This window comes from Triturus cristatus, chromosome 7 (assembly GCF_964204655.1).
Source record: "Triturus cristatus chromosome 7, aTriCri1.1, whole genome shotgun sequence".
Lineage (NCBI taxonomy): Eukaryota > Metazoa > Chordata > Amphibia > Caudata > Salamandridae > Triturus > Triturus cristatus.
Genome location: NC_140590.1, coordinates 313,154,252 through 313,178,400, shown reverse-complemented (window position 1 = coordinate 313,178,400; position 24,149 = coordinate 313,154,252). Strand labels below are relative to the sequence as shown.

Here is a 24,149-nt window from a genome sequence, read left to right as displayed (position 1 = left end):
CTCCTGTGGAGCATGGTTTAGTTTGATTAATTCCCTAGATTCGAATTCCGCAGTTTATCAAGACAACTGGGTATGGGGAAACCTGAACTTACTTTTGCTTAAAGTCTGCTACCCTAACAAGGAGGGACTTCCCAAAAGAACAGGAACTGATCTAGAAAATGAAGTATATGGATTAGGTAATTTTACGCTTAACCTCATGATCCTGAACGTTGAATCTGAAGCTACACCAATCTTGCCCGCCATGTCCGTATTCCCAGTAAAAGGGGAACTATGTATAAGAAAGAATGGCTCCATACACATGGGCCATAGTAAATGCACCACTGTAATAAAATTCAGTGATCAAGGCAAGTCTACATTTAGAGCTTCTCGTCATTCCTACTTTATATGTGGCCAGACCGCATATATACGCCTACCTTTAGATTGGGATGGTACCTGTTACATAGCATTCCTCCTACCACCTGTTTTCCTAGCTCCTCCTGATTATCATAGAAATACCCATTTAGTACACAATAGACAGCAGAGAGATCTCCCAATTGTCGATTACACTGAAACAGCATGGGAAAAATACACAGATTTCAATAAAGGTTTCTTTCCCTACATAGGTACAGTCACTAATAGTAAGCTGATACGTAGATTAACCAGAACCCTTGAAGCAGTAGTGAACGAAACTATTTCCGCCTTAGGCAATTTAACAGAAGAGCAGTCTGCTATGCGGATTGTTGTGCTTCAAAATCGTCTTGTCCTTGACGTCATCCTGGCCGATAGGGGCGGAGCTTGTAGGGTCATCGGATCAAGTTGTTGCATTTTCATACCAGAAAATTCGCCGTCAGTATATAAAGCCATAACCCGCCTTCATAAGATTGTAAGCCAGATACACCAGAGTCCAGGCACCTGGACTTGGTCCGGTTGGTTCTGGGGCGTGTTGTCAGCCTGGGGATGGAGAATGCTCTCCTTCCTAGGTATTGGCTTTCTCATACTATTCAGTTGCTGCTTATGTCTACAATGTGGGCCAGCGATTTGTGGTCTGTGTGCCACCTCGTGTATCCCACATCCAAGTTTTCGTTCGAGATCCCGGAAGAAGAAAGAAGAGCAAATGATGCTATATGAACAGATCGATGGATTGATGAAGATCGATATCTCCTAAGGGTCCGAAGGGGACAAGGAGGGAATGAGGAAATATGAATTTTGTGATCAGTTATGTCCCCTATCGTAGACCCCAACGGCTCCATGTACATGCTATACGTACATGTATGTTCCCTCCTGCTCCAGTTTTGAAGACGCAAATATATGTGCGTCCACCGTCAACATGTCCTCTTTCAGATCCACTATGAATGGGTCAGATATTCCTTTTCTAAGTATGAAAGGCCACCGACTTTATGTGGTTCACTTTCCACATTTTACAGATTCAGGCGAGTAGGCCCGAATTCTGTCATCAAGCCTTTTCCTGCCTTCTGCCTCTGAAAGCTCCAGTCTGAGCCTGCATCTGTGACCATGAACTTTGTCTTATTCCTTGCGCGGCTAACGGTGTCTGATCCAGCCCGTCGCCTGCCAAAAAACTGTATTTCACCTTCAAGATTATCTCCTCCGCCCCTCATCCGATGCATTCCTGTCTAGTAGTTTAGGTAAACATTCCTCCAGCTACCGTGCAAAGGGCCAGGCCTCGCTGTCCTCATGCAAGTAATTCATAGCCCTGTTACCATGGAATATTCCTACCCCCTCGCATCTAGTGTAGACACTTAGACGCTTGTACACGCACTAACAGTCAGTATAGTCAGTATAGAATAAGATTCTATCCTAAGAGACCTCTCTTTTTGGATAACACAGTTCTTTAAACATAGGATATTAGATATGATTTGGGATTAGGTTGACATAACCCCAGACTTCTGTCTCCACATGTAGAGCTAAATGTCAAGTCCCTTTCTCCCTCTAGTTGCACGTCAATCACACGTCATGCGGCTGCGCACGCATCTCTGCCAAATATTTCTGCTGACATTGCCGGATTCTCTTATGGATCCACCCACTTGTAACATCATGTATAATGACGTTTTCTAGTTACGCCTATTCTAGTTACGCATGCATATTTTATTTTGCCTTATCAGTTGATACGCCTATTGCATCTGTTTCACTGTAATGCCTTTTCTATAAAAATGATTACCTGTCAATAATATATGCCCTTCCTTCCTGAACTTTCGTGGTGATGGAATAGAACGCCAACAATTCAAATTGTATTCCTTTGTATAGGAATAAAGCCTTTTTAAACCTCTAATACCACGGATTCTGCCTCTCATTTTACTGAGTTATTCTTAATAGACTTTACCGCATAAAAAATAGTACCGGTAACGAAATATTTACCACACACTCGTAAAGCTGTACGAGTCGGTCGGTAAACATGCGTATGGCTCGTACTTTTCCCGGCCAGATCGCATTCGGAGCCCTTCCGAGCGAAATCGGAATCGGACCCTCTGTGTAGACCGAAACGCGTCAATTTGGCTTTCACCCTGTGAAAAGAAATAATGAATTAAAAAGGATTATTTTAAATCCTTCATGAGTGCGACCCAATCTCCTTTCTTTGGAAGGAACTTGTGAAATATATCTATCTATCTATCTATCTATCTATCTATCTATCTATCTATCTATCTATCTATCTATCTATCTATCTATCTATCTATCTATCTATCTATCTATCTATCTATCTATCTATCTATCTATCTATCTATCTATCTATCTATCTATCTATCTATCTATCTATCTATCTATCTATCTATCTATCTATCTTTCTATCTATCTATCTATCTATCTATCTATCTATCTATCTATCTATCTATCTATCTATCTATCTATCTATCTATCTATCTATCTATCTATCTATCTATCTATCTATCTATCTATCTATCTAGATAGATAGATAGATAGATAGATAGATAGATAGATAGATAGATATACACCACACCTTTTACACCACGCTGCAAACGCAGCTTCTGACGCACTGCAGCAGTGCGCTAGAAGCCACGTTTGTAGCGTGGTGTAAAAAGGGGCGTGGCCTCGGAACATGCTTAATGGAGGTACCTGGTGGGCTAGTTGGCCCCCAGAGACCCTCAGGATTCAAGGGTACTTAACCCCTAAGTTACAACGCACCAGGGGGCACATGTGCAGAGAGGTAAAGGGAGGGGGCGGGGCCTGATATAACAAGTTAGCAATCTTGCTGTATGGGACTTACTGAAAGTAATAAAAGGGGTAGTTGGCCCCCAAGGTTGACGTTGTGGGCTAACTACCCCTCCAGTACCTCCAGTAAATCCCACACAGTGGGATTGCTAAAAAGTGTTTGGAGGCCACGCTCACCTTTCTCCACCTCTCTGAAAATAAGACTGCTATGTTATAGTTAGAAATTGACATTTAAAAAACCTTTGAAATTAACTGAAAAAACCATAGGTTTCAGGCACGTTATAGTTAGAAATTAGCATTTAAAAATCCTTAGAAATTCACAGAAAAAACCAGGTCCAAATGCTTTTTGAACTCCTCTAAACACCTACTATTGCTTTATTTAACTCCAGTACAGACAGGCCCAACTGCAGGTATCTTTCTGTTTAACTGGACTTGATATGAATGGTGCAGTAGGTGCAGTGGAACCACGGACAAAAGGTCTAGGGACCCCACTAAACGCAGAATATTGCTAAAGTTTACTACTAAACAGGCAGTCACAAGCGCAGTTATCTAGCAAGCACTAGGGCCTTCATTTCAATGGTGCTGCAGGTGCAGTGGTACCCGGCCAAAACTTGTCAGAACTCCTCTAAACACCAGATATTGCTATGTTTAACTACTAAATTAGAAGTCACAAGTGCATTTACTTTGCAGGCACTAGGCTCATGATTTCAATGGTGCAGCAGGTACAGTGACACCGGGGCCCAAAGCTCTAGGAACCCCTCTAAATACCAAATATTGCAATATTTACTACTAAACAGAGAGTCACAAGTGCAGTTACCTTACAGGCACTGGTGTTGTGGTTTAAATGGTGCAGCAGGTGCAGTGTCACCGAGGCCAAATGCTGTCATAACTCCTCTAAACACCAAATATTGCTTTATTTTGCTACTAAAAAGGCAGTTATCTTGCATGCACTAGGGGCATGATTTGAATGGTGCAGCAGGTACAGTGGCACCAGGCCTAAAAGTTGTCAGAACTTCTTTAAACACATAATATTGCTTTAACATCAATTAATTCTATCATTTCCCTTTTTCATTCATTCATTATTCAAACATTTTCTATTACTTACCCGCACTATACCACTAGTAACAGCACAATGTAATGCCTTTTTGTACATAAACAAGTCGTAACACTTTAACAGACTCTCTCTAACTTATATTGTACAACTACTTAGCAAGCTACAACTTACAACAAAAAACTGTTTATTATTATTCATAGAGGTGATACCTAGTGCATTTACCAATGCTTGTTAATACTTATAAGTCAGTCCTAAGGTAGGCCCTAAAGTCTCATGGGCAGGGTGAATGGTATTTTAAATTATGACATGTATGTTTACATTTTACATGTCTTGAAAGTGAGAAACTCTTAAAGTTGTTTTTCACTGTTGTACGGCCTATTTCTCTCAGAGACTATCACTGGGTTGCCTTATTATGTACAATAGGTGCTAACTTCAGATTGGGAGCAGATAGGAAGTCACAGGTTACACTGAAATTAATTGTAATTTAAAATCCTCTTTAATGATGAATTCAGATTTTAAACCATGATTTTTAAAGGTTATATGACGGTGCAATGCATTCCTTTGCAACGCATGCCTTTTTTTTTTTTTGCAGAGTTTTATATAGCGCGAACTTGACCCAAATCCAATCAGGTATCAGAGCGCTTTACAAAGCACCAGTTACGTTACATTAAGACACACATTCATTCTTTGTTAGGCACGGGGAGATTAAGTGATTTGCCCAGAATCACAGGATGTTGAGCATCATTACCGAGACTCAAACCCAGTTCCGAGGTCGAGCACCCTAGCCATTAGGCCAACTCCTCTCCCCTTTACCACGCATGCGTTACAACGTGAATACCTGTACCACGCGTAACCTTTACCACGCTTTTTTTTAATGAATATAACTTTAGCACACATGCGTTTACAACAATTTTATTTCTAAAGGCATGTATGGTAAAGACATTCACATGATAATGTTTTTCTCTGCCCCCACTCGTATACTGGTCCCCATTGTCCCACTCCGCCCCCAGCCCGCAGCCCTTGTTAAAATACCCTAACCCTTTCCTGAGCCCTAAAGGTATATCCCAGCATGCCCCCGCACCCCTTTAAAAAAAATACCCAATCCCTGCCCTAAGACTAAACCCCAGCACAATCCGCCCTCCCCGAGTCCTTTTTAGTAATTACCTGACCCCTGCCCTCAGGCCTAACACTAGACCCCTGAACGCCTTCCCTCCCTGAGCCCTTTTCAGAAATACCCGACCCCTGCCCTGAGCCCTAAAAGAGCCCCCCAAGTACTTATTAGATAACCCCCCCCCCATCTAAAGCCCTGAATCGATGCCCAAACCCCCTTACCTCGGTAGACAAGGCTCCTCTTCTTATGCGAACCATGGCACAGATCAGCAAGAGGAAGCAGAAGGCTCTTCATTTACCCCGATGACGCCACCGCGCCAGCACCTTTACCAATGATAGCACATCAGTTACTCGCATAGCCATTACTACGTAAACAGCGTTGTAAAAAAATGCCAGGTAATGACTATTTCTAGCAACAGTACATGCGTTGTTATGCATGTGTGGTAAAGAAACTGCGTGGCTACAGCCGCGTTGTATCGGCTATTTCCTATTTTGAAAATACCACTTTTAGAAAGTTCACAATACACTAGAAAGTTGCCATTTTCTTGCACAAGCCTAAAGCACTGCTAGTGTCCTGGGTCATATGAATGTGATTGGCTGTGCTGTTGAGGTTGCATATAGAGAAGCATATGAAAGCTAGGTGTGAGGGGAGAGGGTTTCCCTGACAGGATGGCTTGAGAGAGGCTGTACCTGCCCTGATTATATTTCAGGACCCTAACTGCAGCACACGCCAAGGAACCGGACACCAGGCCTGCCCTGCCTTCTGTCACCATAGACCAGATTTCTCCAATGTCGGTACTGGGGGCCGGATTTTTAGCATATGCCCATTTAGATAAACTTAAGTTATCTTAGAAATCTGGCATGGATCCGGCTCTCCAGGGCGACTTTAGAGAACCCTGCTTTAGACATATTGGAGCCAGGGGAAGGGAAAGAAATGACTAGAACCAGTTTTGGGGAACATCAGGGGATTCCACCACATAAACGCTGCCACCAGGGATCTAAATAGGGCATTTCGACTCACTCATTGGAACTCTCTTGAACCTGTGGAAGATTCTGCCTTTCTACTGCTGGAAGGACTGCCTTGATGTCTGGAGAAGAAAGATTGAACCTGCTTGCCTTGATCTCAGGCTATCCAGAGGGACTCCAAGGGTCAGTTAGCTGACCACCTCTGTGAGCTACAGAGACACAACATTTTATTTATTAAATGTACTCTATTTCCCTACATTGGTTTGGTATTTTTCTTGTGTGGTGCTTTCATTTTATAAGTGTTTCTGTGCACCATAAATGCTTTACTCATTGCCTCTAATTTAAGCATGACTGATGTGTGGTAAGCTACTGGAGGGGTAATCACAGGTTAATTTAGTGGTTTTCTGTTGTTCACTCTGACATGGAGCGTGGTTGTTGCCCGAGTGGGGCTTTCACCTCTCTAAACTAACAACCCAGTGTCTTATAATTCTTATCTAAAATGGAACCTAGTTCCCACCAGGGTCCTCTCTCATATTGGAAGGCCATCATAACTAAAACTGTGGGTGCTAGGTCTCACAACCAAAAGATCCTCTATTTTATTTGAGTTGAGATTTAGACCATTGGATTGCAGCAATTTAGCATCCGTGGCCGGGCAACCATGGAAGAAGACTTGAGTAATGGAAGAATCTTAAGCCATTCTGGCCATGAGTAACATGTCAGCTTGTGAACAATATAATAAGATTAAAAAAAAGCTTAATATTTTGGATAGAGGACTACATTTACGTTAAAAAGCTTTGGGCCTAATTCAAAGCCTTTAAGGACACCACAGCGTTATGGCTGGAACTAGACTGAAACGTGAGACAGTAGTCTGGTAGAGTACTGCCAAGTAATTGACTTGACTCCCACCATTCCCTCATTTAACTTTAACTAGCAAGAAAGTTGGGTTTTAAATGTGACAGAAAGGTCAAACAAAACAAATGTTGCTGTGTCACAACAGTCACAGCAAATGCATCAGTCATCCAAAGCTTAGATGAAAATAGATTCTATGTCTTAAAGAGGATATAAGCCTGTCCCAACACATCCAGAAACATATTTTGTTCACTGAAGAGGGATAGATATTGATTAGCAAAGGGCTCAGTAATTTTGGCAGCAAAACAAAAAGTGACATCAGACAGCAGTTGGAAGAATTGACCCACATCAGGCTTTTCAAGATTAGTTTCTCCATATCCTGCTTCCAAGTGGATGGACAAATATCAGCAATGAGAGAAGCATCTATGTTAGATTGAAAAGGTGCAAAAGCTATAAGGTGTTTATGGAAAATAGGTCTGTAGGTAACCAGCTTTTAGGGACTTGAGTTTCTTGAGTTATATACAGAAAGAAAACACAAGAGGTGGATCCAGCCTATCCAAATTCGGATACTCTTCAGAATTGAACAATGTGTGCGTGGTTGTCATTTTCTCTATTTTACTACTAAACCAATCCATATGTTTGTCACATAATTTCATACATAGTAGAAGTAGTACAAGGTGTGGTTAGACACCTGACTATTTGGAAATCCTTTTTGAAGAGTGTGGCAGTCTTTCAGGTATAATACAGCCAATAGTTGAATCGAGACGTTTTAAAACAGCTTCATATGATTTTACAGTTGTTAGGCACTCTGATTAGGAACAAAATGACAGCTCCATGTTAAAGGATTCAATTAAACATTGGTGAAAATAATACACAATGATTGGCCTGCTTTATGAGTAAAGCAAACACAAGGAGATGATGGACAGAGCGCTGAAACTTTTTAGACACTCACCCTCAGTCACAGGTCTGGGTTGAATCCATCATCATTTTTTAGCTTACTGCGCCACCCCAGTTCAGACCCAGCCATTTGCAAATCAGTCTTGACCTAATTCCTTAAGGGAATAGTCCAGCTCAAACTGCTAAGCCAGGTCTTCCCTGGAATGGAAACAAACATCCTGGGACCGGTTTCGGGATAACACCCCTCATCAGCCAGGCTAGCTTGAATCCAGTGGCAAAGTGAGCAAGGGCCCCATTTCTGGGCATACCCTGCCAACTTAGGGAAAACAAAGCAAACACAAGGAGATGATGGACGGAGCACTGACACTTTTCAGACACTCACTCCCTGTCACAGATCTGGGTTGAATCCTCCATCGTTTTTTAGCTCACTGTGCCACCCCAATTCAGACCCAGCCAAAGATGGATTGGAATGTGGCCTGAGTAATTATCGGTGGCTGAAATAAGGTCAAGCATTTCATCCATCATTATTTTGTATGTGTTGAAAAGTGGATTATTAGTGGTGGTAATATGCATCTACCACTTGCAATAATGCCGCTAACACTAGTCTGGGACCTTGGCTTGGATCAGGCAGGCTTAACTTCAGAGACAGGTAAAGCATTGAAAAACACCAATTCAGTAAATAATTCAGACACAACACACAATAAAAATCCAACCCTAATTTATAAAAATAAGACATTTTTCACCTTTAAAATTACACCAAAATGAAAAGAATCCAACGTAGGGAACCGGAAATATGATTTTTCAAACATTTAGCACTATTTAGCACATGGAAACCTATAGCGCCTATTAGGACCTCGGGTCATGCTAGACCGGGACAAAGTCAAAGTTTCAGGCTGACAGATATAAAGCCCAGCGCGGCTAACACTCGTGGTAGACCTTGGTCAAAGTTTTTACCTTCTGACTTAGAAACTTACATCAAGCTTTTTCTGCCGAGGTCTCTCGAGGCTCTACGTCAGTCTGGGATGGATGAGAGTTTACCGGCTTTCTGGGAAAAGTACATTACTCTCTGTATGTTATTCCACAAGTTGGCAAGAGATAAGGTGAGATCTGAAACTTTAAGTTTAGACTTTGGTAAGCTGCATGCTCTTCCAGAAAGTCAGATGTATCTGTCTAAAGTTTGTACTCTGAGAAAAGAACAATACAAATGATAATAAAAAGTTTTGGCCCATAAAAATATTTGTTTTGTACTGGCTACCTATCGGAACCGCTGATCATCATCAGATGAAGATTTAGTTCAATGCTGAAAAATTTCACTCTAGTGCTTTGAAAAAGATTTAGTCTAATGCTGAAAGGTTTCACACTCATGCTTTGAAAGCTACCTTGAGCTGTTTGAAGTGGCCATAATATTCTTTCAGTTATTTTACCAAGATTGAAACTTGAGACTTGCAAACAACAACAGGATGTACCCAAAATGTTTAGCAACACAGTGAGCTATTTCCCATAAAGCACAAATCCATGACATCCATAACGTGTATTTGTCAACTGTGCAATCACCCAGAAGGGCATCTTGGCTTTGAATAACAGATGTTTATTGTTACCCAACTCAATGGTACTCGTTTTATTAACCTTAGATGGATAAAAGGCTGAATGAACCCGCTGGGATTTGAACCTGTGACCATTAGGTTGAACACAGGTCCCTGCAGTGGACTCATTAGTCTACTGAGCCACCAGAACCGGCATGTAACCTGGTGTAACCTACATGTTACACCCCTATGCCCTGAATCCGGCCTATTAACTCATTGTGCCATTGTATGATGCTTCAAACTTCTGAACAGCAATGGTGCTAAAATCACCATCTTACTTTACCTTCTTTGCTTTAATAGCAATGTAGTCATTAATGGCTGCTGAAATGGATCTCTCACCCATCTTTTGAATGTTAGTACAGGTAAGACTGCCCAGTAATACCTGATCTCAAATCTGGTGCGATATGATTGGCCAAAACATGATTGATGTCATCCGTCCTCAGTGCATAATTTGAGCCGGTGGTTTACGGTGCTCGGCACCGGCACTTAATTGTCAACATCGGCTCTTGTAACAGCTGCTAGCTGTCTGTGTAATTTGAAAATGAGTAGGCCAACAGTTGTTTAATAATTGAAAAGAACTAATGCATGTTGCCCATACCGTTCTTTCAGCTTCTGGGGCCTCTAACAGCCTGAATTGCCTCAGGTCTAGCAGTGTAATGGATAGTAGTTCTGTAGGTCATTTGCAACGTTCGCAGGTGCTATGGGTAGTGCGAGCTTCTGCGGCCTCCTGCCAAGGGCCCTGGCACTTATGTTTTTTACAAATGAAGCACCATGCCCAGGTGATTATACATGAACCTGGTCACTGAATATGAAGGAACTTAAGGGAGATGTTTGCAATCAGCCGTGCATTATTTGGCTCACAGACTGCTACTATTAGCCGTTTTGTTTTATGCATTTCAACAGTCTTCAGCACAGTTTATGAGCTTTTCTAGCAACGAGATTCTTGTTACAATTATGGACTACATTGAACGTGTTTTTATCTTTGGGGCATACTTTACTAAATGATAAAAGCTCGGGTTTTCAAATTGAAAATTAGAGTGCATTTCATGGGTGTTAGCAGGGGCGTAGGAGACACTAAAATTCTGGGGGGGACAGGGACAACCTTGTGCACTTTCCAGTGACCCTATACAAATCACCGCCTGTTAAACAAATACAATCGCATACTTTCGAAGTGAAATATTGAGAAAAGCAGGCATGTAGTCGCAGTTTGCATGTATGCTTTATTGTTATTTACATTCATATAGTAATGAGACCAAATGTTTAAAAAAAAACATATATATGAATCTTGCATCTTAATGCACAAAGCAAACAAAGGCCGCTGACTTAGGGTGGGGGCGTCGTGTTTGCAAGTGCATTAGGGTTTGAAAAGTACCTGCTGCTGCATTCCTGGTCTCCAGCAATTTTCAGGCAACAATAAAAATGTGAAGATAACTTTGGTGATTAATGTTCTTTTTTTGAGAGAGATCGAAGGCTTGTCTAGTGAAAGTTTTAATTCAATAGGTCAGTGAGTTACTGCTTTTGTCTGAGATATTCTTTTGGTATTTGAAGTTTATAAGTTAAAATCCTGAACAGTGAGCTATTAACCGTCATCAAAGAGCTGCATAAAAACTTCAATGTATAGATTAGAACGTTATGATTTTTCCCCAGTCTTTCCCTATCCTAATGTTGGAAAATGGGTTCATTAGGATAGAAATCAATTCTGATTATTGAAGAGAACCCCCCAACCATGGTGTTATGTTTTACATTCTGAGTTTGTGTTTCTCTAGTGTTGCAAATCCGCCCTGGGCACTCCCCAACTTTTTGCTGACTGGTACTGGTGGTACCTGACTGACTGACCCTGGCCTCTGCCTAAACAGCCAGTGCTATTTTGAAAGAGGCACTTCAAAATACAGTGAAAACACCTACATACACTAGGGCGTACTATGGGTTAGGGTACCCCTATGATTGGCATGACCTCTCCTATAAGTCCCTAGTACATAATAGGGCAGGGGGATTAGAACTACTTTTAAGTCCCTAGAATATAATAAGGCATGGCAGTTTAGAGGCCAGCAGCCCTTTCTGCGCTTGCATGTGTGCACTGCTGAAGCCTGAGGTCAGTTTAAAAGTAGCCCTGTGTTATAGGGCTGCTTTTAAATTGCAAATTGTGCCCAAACTCGACTTTTGGGTTTGGGGAACTTACAAATTGATCAACTACAATGTTGGGGCAAAATTAAGTGGAAAAATGTTTTCCACTTAACTATGGCTGTATCATATTTGCTACATAATACATCATCTGCTGCATAATCTAACGATTTCCTCCAAAACAATTTTGTAGCTCAAACGGATCCCAAATTACTAAAAGAAATGTGACTTGTGTTGCTGTGAAGTTTAGGGCCCTTTGCAAAGGTTAGTAAAGAAAACAATTCCTAAGAAAACAATTGGTCCCAGACACTCCTAATGACACTCAAATTAATACCTGTAGGAGAGTGTAGTATGCAATCAATTCATACAACCAAAAATGTATAATGTAAAGGCACATTCAACAGGGAAATCTCATAGATAAGAGGCCAACCAAAGTCAATTAAATTGCAAACATCAATTTATTTCCCGCTGAATCATATTCATAAAATGCAAATTTAGGGGCTGACTATGATGGCAGGCGGACTTCAGTACCACCGCCATCGAATCGGGGAATGGGACCGCTGGCCTTCAAGGTGGAGGCCCCACGATAGGCATTACAATGCGACTGCCACTACGGTGTTCGCAGTGCCTATCTTTTACATTGCAGCAGGTACTGCTGGCTGCATCATCCGCCGCAAAGTAAAAAAAAAGGAACATGTTAAATATATCGGTGCCTGCCACATGGTGCAGTGATATGTTGTGGGGCATCATTGATGCCCCCCAGGACCCATGTCTGAGGGCCAGGGGTAAAGGGGCCTGCTACGGGCCCCCAATGTCCCTTTCGCCAGCATTTCCATGGCAGGTGAACCGCCATTGATAAGCTGGCGGGTAAGGGACATCGTAATCCCTGCTGCGGTGCATGGTAGGCACCACCAGCATTGTAGGAACCACGAGCCCCTCCACCACACCGGCGGGCCCAAGAAGCCCGTCGGGTGCGTGGTGGTTGGTCTTTCCGACCGCCAGGTAACCACCCGCCATTGTAATATGGCGGGCTGTGATGCAGTCACCAATGGCGGTGGGACCGCCACCGACGGGGTGACGTGGCGGTCCCACTGCCATTATAATCACCCCCTAAGTTTGGTGTGCATGCAAATCCTACATTGCCAACCTCAGTGACAGATTCACTGTCGATCTAGGATGTGCTTCTTCATATGCCTGCCCGTAAGACTGAAAGTGAAGTGCAGTATGGATTGTGGTGGACAGGTCCACCTGCGGGTGCTAAGACACCTGGGCTTCTAAGGTCTATCGGGCCTTCTAAGGTGTAGCATCGGAATAAGCTCTGTCAGGAGGGTGGTATGGAGAACTGGTCATGAAGGTCTGAACATGGTTCTCCAGTTCCAAATTCAGCAGCTCTGGCCAGAGTGCCACATTCTCTCCCACACTGAACACCATACTGCCCCATTGAGAGAAACTCGCACTGCCTTCAGCACAACTCAATTGTGCTGCGACTAAATTCAAATTATGCACTAGACAACAGTAAAATGCTGCCTGAAAAAAAATGAATAACACCCTGGAAAAAGCAAACACTCATATAGAATGCAAGAAAAAGCAAAGCATGTGAACTGTAATCAGAAAAAAACATGGTTACCTTAACGGTTTTAAACTCATTATTCAGAAATCAGTAAGTGATTTTGCCTGAAAAGTTCAAGACATGGCTACAGGACCAGGAAGGGACCCCTTTCAATGTGCATTGCTTATATCCTTTCAAAATGTATGCAGTTTGTTTTAAAAAAGACCACATCCCCAAACACAGAGCCGCATTTTATAAGCTAAAATAATTAAAAAGTTGAAAACGATCATATTAAACGTTTCCACTCTACCCATCAACCAGGTATTGCAGTCCCTTTAGGAATGGCGCACTTACCCACCCTGGGAAAACAATGTTGTTCAAAGAAAGAAGATAAAAAGAAAGTAGCGCTTTCACTGGCAAACTCTGTAAAGTGGCGCTAATGTGTGTGGGTGTAAATAACAGTCTGGCCTGTCTGCTGTCCACTCTGTATTGCTTTATTTAGGTATCTAACTATTTTTTCTCTCCATTCCGAGGTTTTTCTTTTCAATAGAAAACGGTCAGAAAATGAGGACATTTACAGCCAAAGTGTTCAGCCTTTTTTGGATCAATTTCACAGGGGAACAAATAAAGAAAAGGAGAGGCAAGAGAGAGTACCTTAAGAGCTGCCTCTTGAAATCAGCACGTAAGCAGGAGCGAGACAGAGACAGAAAGAGATGGAGGAATAAAGAGAGGAGGGTAGCCGCCAGAGGCAGATCAGGAGTAGTGGACACTGTCCTTGCCATGAAGGAAAAGAGACAGCGTTTATTTTTCTCCGTTCTCTGCCCTTCCCAGAACGGCTGAGCCTTCCTGCAGCATAACAAAAGACAGAGGGCGGGTGGCCTCTGACTCCAGGCAGGTCAAGTGTAGGGCCATTAGGTAGCGCTTTCGCGTGCTAATGGCCCTGTGATAAAAGAAGGGAGAGGGGAAATTCCTTTGTCCCCTCGTCCCCCCCACCCTTGTCCCCCGTGTGCCCCCTACTCCAAAATCAGGGGGGGATATATCCCCCGCGTCCCCCACACTTCCTACGCCCATGGGTGTTAGCTATTGAGCTTAGAAGAATATGAATTGAGTTTATTTACCCATTTTAGTCACGTAAAAGTGTTCTGTGATAAAGGGCCAGATGCACAACAGTTTTTATCAGTCATAAATGGAGAATCGGGCCATTTGTGACCGCTAAAACGGCTGTTAGCATGTACCAACCCTATTGTGCGAGTCGGCAACCTGTAGACGACTCGCAAAATAGGGTTTGCGAGTCACTATTAGAAAAGGGCGTTTCTAGAGCATCCCTTCCTAATAGCGAGTCACAGTGGCATGTATGAATGTTTTGCAACCAGAATGCGGTCGCAAAACATTCATGTTTTACCAACTCCGTGAAGGAGGTGTTAACCCATTTGCAAACAGGAAGGGGTCCCCAAGGACATCTTCTCCTCTGTGAATGCAACATGAAAAGGAAAGTTTTCTTTTTTCTTTTTAAATGCATCCTATTTTCATTTGAGAAAAAAGGCTACACTTCAGAAAAAGAAATTGCTTTATTTAAAAGCAATCACAGGCATGGTGGTCTGCTGACCCCAGCAGGCCACCATCCATGTGAGTGCAGGCCATTCCCAATGGGTTGCAAATTGCTACCTACCTCATGAATAGGGATGAGTCAGGATATTTGCGACCCCATTGGGAATCGCTAAATGTGTGTGAGACACATTAGTACATTTCATTTTGCTAGTCCCTAATTGTGAGTTGCAAAAAATCACAATTAGTGACACGCAATATGAAATGGTTGCACATCTGGCCCATAAAATTTTTGGTCTGTGCTTGAAATGTTACATGAGATCTTGACATTTGGCTTGCATTAACAGAATGACCCTGAGCAGATAATTAATTATCTGTGATATGTAGAATATCAAATGTTTAACTTATGATGATAACAGGAACACAATAGTATTTTGTCTATGATAGTGCTGATGGCGAGTATATAAGCTCATTGCAAAATGGCACTCTTCAGGTGATTCAATAAAACATAAGTTGATTCTCTTCTGTCTTAGGGTGCCTTTCCTTTCTTAGATTGGGAAGGTTATTTGTGACATACGCATACATACATATTGTTAGAATCCGGGTTCACTGGTTGGCACAGGTAGGTACTTGTGACAAGCAGGGAACCTTTCCTCTAGTCAGGGTAAGGGGTAGACTCCTAAAATAACCCCTGCTCACCCTCTAGGTAGCTTGGTGCGAGCAGACAAGGCTTATCTCAGAGCGTTATAGGTTAAGCATTTGTGAACACATACAGTAACCAAGTGACAATACTACAAATGGACACCACACAGGTATGTATATTAAAAATAAGGAATCTTTATATAGGATTATCACAAGACCATTAAACGATTAAAAATACACAATACGGTTGCTTAGTTGGTAGAAGATTGCTTAGTTTCTCTTAAGTTCTTAAATGCGACACTTTAAGTTAATGTACCTTAGATGCGACACGCAGGGCAACGAAAGTGTTGCCGCGATGCAGATGCGTTGAAGTTCTTGGTGCAAAAGAAATAAAGACGGGATCTTCCAGATGTGTTACGCTTCTCCGATGTTGCGAGAAGGCTCGACTCGATGCGTCAGCTACAGCGGCGTCACCTTTGGCGAGATGCGACGACAGCGGCCTTGGCAGCGGCACTCTTCTCCGACGTTGCGAGACGCTTCCGCTCAATGCGATGCTGCAGCGGCGACACCCCTTCTGCGAGATGCGGCAACAGCGGCTCCGACGGCGGCACGCTTCTCCGTGGATGCGCGGCGCTTTTTTGGATGCGGTGCAATGCGACAAATACGATGGCTGCGATGGCGACACGCTTCCTCCTCGATGCGAAACTCTCCTCTCGATGCGGTGCAATGTGACAGCTACGATGGCTTGGATGGAGACACGCTTCTTCGGCGTTGCAAGACACTTCCGGAATGATGCGAGACGCTTCCGCTCGATGCGATGCTGCAGCGGCGAGACTCTCTGCGAGATGCGATGGCAACAGCTCCGACGGCGGCACGCTTCTCTTCCTTGCGTCGTGCTTCCAGCTCCTTGCGACACGCAGTCCCTCAGAAGGCCCAACAACAGCAGCAGGCACTTCCAAAAGACTCTGGGGAGCTGGGGGTGAAGTCCACTGGTTCTGGGACTTCGTTCAGGGGGCAAGCTCAGTTCAAGCCCTTGGAGATCTTTTTAAAGCACAAGTTGAAGCAAAGTCTTTAGTAGTCTTTCTCCTCTCCTTCAGAAGCAAGGCAACCACTGCAGGCCAATCCCCCAGGTCAGGGACAGTACTCCTCCTACAGCTTTCCCAGTTCCTTCTCCTCTGGCAGTGGTTCTTCTTGTTTCAGCAGGATCTGATCTAATTTCTTGGGAGCAGGATCCCAATACTTATACCCCTAATTCCTTTGTTCCTCTGGGGTAGGGGGGCCCTTGCCCAGTCCAAACCAGTTCTTGAGCACTCTGTTGACATGACTCTGCCTTTCTATTCAGGGTGCAGGGCAGAGACATCAGCCGCTCCGCAGGAGGTGGAGCCAGCATTGTGGTAGCAGAGCACAACCCTATTCAGAGCCCAGGTGCACTCCTCCCACCCAACTGACTGCCAATCTTCCTATTCACCACCAGGCTACCTAGCCCTGCCCCTCTGGGTTTCCCCAGCCCTGTCACTGACACAACCAGACAGGCAGATACACATCATAGCAGAGGCGGGCTGAAATGGTCAGGCAAGCAAATACCAACTTTCTAAAAGTGGTATTTGCAAACACAGATTAAAATAAACTTTACTAAAAGATATATTTTATTATTCTGAGTTTAGGCATACTAAACTCGAATTTCTACCATGTTCCCTGGGTCTGTTAGGATCATAGGATGTAACAATTCTAACAGCCCATTCTGGCCTATGGAGAACAGGTAGCCTTACAATAGTGAAAAACGAAAATGGCTGTAATTCACTATTAGGACATGCCACACACATCAGGGCTTGTCCTACCTTATGCTTACAATGCACCCTGCCCTTGGGCCTACCATCGGGGTGACTAATATGAAGTTAAGGGAAGGTTTAGGGACTGGGAAGTGGGTGCACTTGCCCAGTCAGCATGACAGTACCAGACCGCACGCAGGTTCTGCAATGGCAGACCTCAGACACATTTTACTAGGCCGCTTCTGTGCGAGGCACAACCAGTGCTGCAAGCCCACCAGCAGCATTTGTATTTACAAGCCCTGGGCACTCCTGGTGCACTTTACTGGGGTCTGACAGTAAACCAAATAAGCCAATCATGGAATCCAACCAACATATACATTTTAAATAGAGAGCACTTGCACTGTGGCACTGGTTGGCAGTGACACAGTGCTCTGAGCGACCAACACCATAAAAACACATGAGGCACAGCGAGAAAAAGTGGAAGGGAGACTCACGCCAAGGTGCCAGGTCTAACACATATTCACTGAAACAGCTAAAGGTTAAAGTAACGTTATAGTTAGGTGAATTTCACAGTGACAACATTAACGTTTCGAACTAAAAAAAGACCACAGAAATTCTGCAGTTCTAGAAAGCAGCACTAACTATAACTTGCGGCCCCGCCTTGCACTGCTTGTGACCTAACATATGACATCATATATCACATGTTCTATAACATCATTTATGACATCACTGATGACCTCTAAAATGACATCATTGATAATCTCTCTGATGACATCACTGATGACATCATCCAACCTTTGTTTTCCCCCATATTGCCCTATAAATTACTATGGCATTAGAGGCCTGACAGTTTAGTACAAAATATCTCATGAGAATATCAGGCATCATTAGTGCCATCACAAATACAACTCTCTTAGCATTATGTGCAACACTGACCTTATACCATATACTTTACTGGTAGCATAGTTACCTCATTGAGTATGGTGTTTATTCTGTATATAACTATTCACAGAAAGCCAAAATAGTTAATGCCACTTCCACACAAATGCACTACTATCGACAGTTTTTATCTGTATCAAACCCCTGACACTCACCGAACCTACATTGAGAAATAAAGTTGTTATTAGTAGAGAACAGTGTTTACTCTATGGAGAGAGTTATTCTATACCACAGTGTTTGCAAACAGTCAAGCTTTTATGGGAAATACACCACAGAGTATTAAAAAGAATCTACTAAGAACAGTGTACACTGTATGCAACAGTTGTCAAAAAAGATTCTATTTGCTAAAAGTAACCAGGATCTGAAGGTGCTAAAGATCATATCACCTGCACCCTTCATACTGAGGTGAATATCTTCCAGATAGGCCATCTTCTGAAGTTAAACAAGCATATGTACATAGGTAAGTGCCTAGTGCAAACAGTCCTCTATGCTAAATAGAAATTGCCCAGCTGACACAATTCCCCCTAATAACACAAGACTTCTTACAGAACTTGGAATATACTACATAGAATCTTTTTCCTGTTCAAAACCTTTTCTGCAGAACCAAAAATCTTGGGTGGAACATAATGAATACAAGTCAATTGTCGCCTGCACACAGAGTTACACTTGAATACAAAGGTTTCTCACTCATTCAATACTTTTACACAGCTATGGCCATTAGAAGCACATGCGTTTTGTAAGGGAGACAGCATTAACCACGCGGGCTAAGCCATGCATGCCATTTTTAGGCAAACCGAACACCGCTTACCTTAACCACGCATATGCCTTAACCAAGCATATGCATGGTTAAGGCAGTCAGCAGACAGTGATTTAGTTGCAGAGACCATATGGGCTGGAAGAGGAACAGGAAGGATAGGGAGGGAAAGGAAGGACCAGGACGCAGCTTAGTAAGTAGGGCTTGGGGGGCAATTATCAGGGGGGGGCATTTTTAGGGCTTAGGATGGGGGCTGCAGTCAGAGTCGTTTTTTGGGGGCTAGGAGCCATTTTAGGGTTCAGGTTGGGGAGCAGAGGTCGAGGTAGATATTTGGGCTGGGGGCCGGGTTTTAGCATTTAGGGTGGGAGCAGGTAGCTTTTAGGACTCGGGCGGGGTGCATTTTAGGGCTGGGGTGTAATCTTTACAGCGCATAAATTTACCAATCATGCCTTTCCAAATAAATTAATTGTAAAGGCTTGCGTGGTAAAGACTTGGTTGTGGTTGAGACCGTGTTGTTTTGGCATGCGTTGCTGAGGCATTCATTGTTCTATCAAACAACCGTTTTGTAAACACTTACACACATTAGCTGGACTCAAGCTGTCCAAAATCAGGTAGAAAAGTAATGTAACAGTTACCCACCACTATGTAAACTTTAAACAAACTAACACACTCATTGGATGATGTCATTAGTGATGTCATCAGTGATGGCACTTGAGATGTCATCAGTGATTACATAAATGATGTCATACAACATCTCATGAGTGATGTCATATGTGACATCATAAGCAGTGCATGACATGGCACAACAGCACTAACTATAACTTGCGCCCTATCATACACTGCTTATGATGTTACAAATAGAATAGAGAAAAACACAGAAATTCATCAGCTATTTAAAAAGGTTAGTATTGTCACTGAGAAATCAATCTAACTATAATGTTACTTTAACCTTTGTTTTTTTCAGGGAATTTCTACATTTTATTTTAAACAAAATCAAATCTTTCTATTACAACTAACTATAATGTTAGTTTATCCTTGTTTTTTATTTGAATTTCTAGGATTTTTTTTAAAGTAAATTAATAATATTTTGAGACTACCTATGATAGAATAACTGAACAACATGTCTTGTGTGAGAACATTATTTTGAAAGGGAATGGCTTTTGTATTGTAATATAATAGGAAAGTAGGCACTGTTTGCAAAATGTTTCTAAAATATGATGTCTGAGCATAAAACAGAGTAATACAACAATATTTGTGTGGAGATTGTCTGTAATCTCAGTTCTTCTAACTTCCATATTGAGCCATCTACTCAGCAAGTTCATTAATATTCTAATACCATGCTTTTCATAGCCTTTGTATTGGTTTTTACAATAAAGGGCCTGATTACGATGCCAGTAGGAAAGTGTCCGACCGACTGCCGGATTCTCCTAGACCGTGTCAGAACCCATCCTCCCAACTCGATCAGGAAAATTTACGAACAACCTATTATGATGCTCGCGGTTGGAAGAGGAACCGTTCGGTCATTCCGAATTGGTTCCGACCGGCATTCGCAGAATCCGAGTCAGTCAGAGCCGATTCATACAGCTCAACAGACAGTATTTCGGCCGACCGATTATGATGTTGGATTCCAACAGCCTTTCTGGCTTAGTCTGTCCGACATGATAAGGCTGTCAGAAACTGACTTTGGTGGCCCCTAGCAGGCCCCCTTTCCTCCTGAGTCTTCCAGTATGGGAGGCAGTGGGACCCAAGGGACCCCCTGTAAAACCATGTACAGTGTGGCAGGCACTATGGGGTGCCTGCTAAAGGGTTCAAAGTTTTCCGCAGACACCCATTTTCCCCGTAGGAGCCTATGTTGTCAGTCGGAACACAGGCTCCCATTGCAGTTAATGGGAGTCCTTCCGAACAGTGTTCGGAAGCATCTTGATTGGTCGGGCAGAATCGCTGACCGCGAGTCAGTCAGAACCGAATCCGACAAGGAGTCAAGCGGTTTAGTTTCTGATCGACATCGTAATCAGGCCCTCAATATATAGTAAAATCCATAAAAATCTATATTAACAATGATAATTTAACATCAATATTACCAACATCGATATTTTTGTAATCAATATTAACTTTTTTTAAATTTCTAACATCCATGTTACTTACCTTAAAATGTATATTCTTCTAAGCGATATTCTTGTACAGATATTTCTGTATCACGGTATTTCCAACTCGATATTTATGTAGTTCAATATTACACTTGCGATACTTTGTTTGCAAACTAGTGCTGACTGCTTTACTATTGCGATCCTCTCGTGAAACCCTACTAAACTTTGAAAATCACCCAATAAAAAAGTTCATATTTTTTAACTGTGCACCATACAAACAGCAGTTGGTCACAACCTGACCTACTTTTTAAATGCCAAAAATCTACCAATTACATTTATAATTTTGCCACCCTCCCATTTTTTACTCTCCTCATATAACTCTATCTTGATCCTGGAGCTTACTCATTTTGCTGAGCACCCATCTTGTGACTGAGATCTCCATACTGAGCCATGGTTCACCTCTGGAGTTTGGGGCACAGCTTCATCCACTGGGCAAGAAAATATGCCAATAATTGTGGCATTGACAAAAATCTTGGATTTCCAAACTTGGACATAACGTGGATTGGTCATACAGTTATGAAGTGTCACCAGTTGTTACCAATGGTTGAGAGCACTTTTGGATTAGGAATACCCAGACCTGTTGATAGCGCACTGTGGTGGAAATGACCCAGGGCCTTATTATAACTTTGGTGGTCTTGAAGCAGGGCCCCCACGCTGCTGCCCCACTCTGAGACAGCCAAAGCCATTTAAGAACGCCCACCAGAGTACTCCTTATTTTTACTCTGGTGGGCAGTTCTTTGGCGGTCCCACTTTGGTGTCTTTTAAAAAGGCAGTGCAATAGAAGCATCAAAGGCAGTTCCTACAGGGCATGGACTGCCAGGTCCATGTCCTGCAGGAACTGGGGATGCATGCACAGAACATGTGCCCCCATGCATGCACCCTCTGGTGCAGAGGCAACAGGGGGCCCTATAGCGCCCCTTTGTTTGTCACCACCACACTTTTCATGGCGGTCGCACCACCATAAAAAGTGTGAGGGTGAGTAAACTCCTAATACGCTTGCCGGTGCCTCATCGGTACTGCCAGCATATTAGGGGTCTTAGACAGTTGCGCCACCTCCAGTGGTCCCGTGGTGGTCCAGCCGCCACAGTCTTAATTTGGCAGGCGAACCGCCAGTCTGGTGGTCCATGGACTGCACACACGGGTTTAGCGGTCCATTGGACCGCCAAGCTTGTAATAAAGGCCCTAGGCACAATCATAGGTGTTGCACTTTAAATCCAATTGAAGGAGACCTTTTCACAATTGAAGAGTTTTGCCTTAAAATTGAGAAATCCTGAAAGCACGTCAATAAAACAGTTTCTGCATTTCTTTGTTACCGTGACATGGGCTCTACATATCATAACAATATTTGTTTTTATATGCCAGGTGAAAATAGGCGAGATGGAGTTCACTTCACTGCAGAAGGAAACAGGATTTCCCTTAATAACATCAAGGAATGCATCCAGTTCTATGAATAACTGCACATTACACACAAGAAAAACAAATGCTCTTGACCGAGCCACCATATTTCAACATTATGTAATTATTTCATGGAATAATTCCTTTTTTTAGGGATACTGACACATGCACCCAAGTGCCTGCCTCCACTTGTATATTTGTCAGACACTCGCAAGAGTCTCGTAAGCTCAAACATTTAGCATGTATCTCATGGACAACAGTCCTGTATTCTTGGGTGTGGGTAGTGGAGAGTTCAAACACATAAGCCTCTCTGCTGAAACATCTCTTCAGATACATTTTCTCTACCCCTCCCTACTTTACAATCCAAAGATAGTCTAGCAAGATCATACATTGTTGTGGGGGATAGAATTTACAATCTCTTTGATTAAAATACTTATACTTTAGAGTTCCCACTTCTCTCCTAGGGTATGGAGAGAAAGTGACCTGTCCACTCAGAGCTTAACACAGTATAAAAGGAGTGTATAGTAGGGTGTAAGGAAAGACTGGGCTCTTCTCTGACACCTCTCACCAAGGCAACAACTCTGTAAAATGCAGTGTGGGGAGTGACTGACCTCTCCATTGAGACCTCTGTTCAAGGTGATCAGTGTGCAGAGAATGGTGTAAGGAGAGACTGGACTCTTTGCTGACACTTCTCCTCAGGGTCACCAGTATGCATGGTAGGGTGTGGGAGGGACTGGCCTCTCCAATGAGACTTTGCTCTCAGATGATGGGTGACCATAATATGGTGTGTAAAGGGACTGCCTTTTCTGCTGTGATCCCCCTCTTGAATGACAGGTGTACATAGTAGGGTGTGGGAATGGATTGGCCTCTCCACTGGGACCGGTCTCTTGGGTGACGGGTGTGCATAGGAGGGCATGTACAGGGACTACCCTCTGTTTCGAAACCTCTTTCTCATATGATGGGTGACCATAGTAAGATGTGTAATGGGACTGCCTTCTCTGCTGACACCCCTTTCCTGGATGATGGGTTTATATAGAAGGATGTGGGGAGGGCTTGACCTAGCACTGATACCTATCTATTGGATGACTAGTTTACATACTAAGGTTTGTGAAAGGACTGGGCTCTCTAATAAGACCTCTTTCTGTAATGATGGGTGTGCATAGTTGGGTGAGGAGACAGACTAGCCCCCTTCTGAGACCACTCTCTGGGATGGCGGGTGTGGATAGTAGGGTATGTGGCGAGACTGGCTTCTCATCTGAGACCTCTGACTCGGCTGATGGGTGAACATAGTACAGTTTAAGGAGGGACTGAAATTTCCATTCATATCCACTGATGTTTGTTGTAGAGTGTAGGAAGTGACTCTCTTCTACACTGACATCTGTGCTCATACCTCTGATGGGTAGGCATAGTAGGGTGTGGGGAGAATCTGGCCTCTCTGCTGACATCCCTGTCTTGGATGATGCGTATGTGTAGTAGGGTGTGTAAAGGAAATGGCCCCCATGCTGAGATCTCTCTGTCTTGGGTGATAGGTATGCATAGAAGGGTGTGAGGAAGGACCCACCTGTCTGCTCACACCTCTCTCCAGGTTGACAGATGTATAACAAAGGAATGGGGAGGAAAGGACCACTTTGCTGAGAAGTCTGTATTGGATGACTAGCCTAAAGACT

The 24,149-nt window shown here is 43.2% G+C and overlaps 1 protein-coding gene across 2 annotated transcripts in view; it reads right to left on the bottom strand.

The window, feature by feature from the left end:
* The window catches only part of LOC146809544 (galactoside alpha-(1,2)-fucosyltransferase 2-like), a 163,802-nt gene that overhangs the window by 86,362 nt on the left and 53,291 nt on the right, over positions 1-24,149 (bottom strand). The window contains exon 2 of one of the 2 annotated variants that reach the window (XM_085614352.1): positions 5,549-5,650. The exons of the other annotated variant lie outside the window; for it this stretch is intronic. The gene's annotated coding sequence lies outside the window, so the exon portion shown is untranslated. The remainder of the gene's footprint in view (positions 1-5,548; positions 5,651-24,149) is intronic. 2 annotated transcript variants of the gene reach the window in all.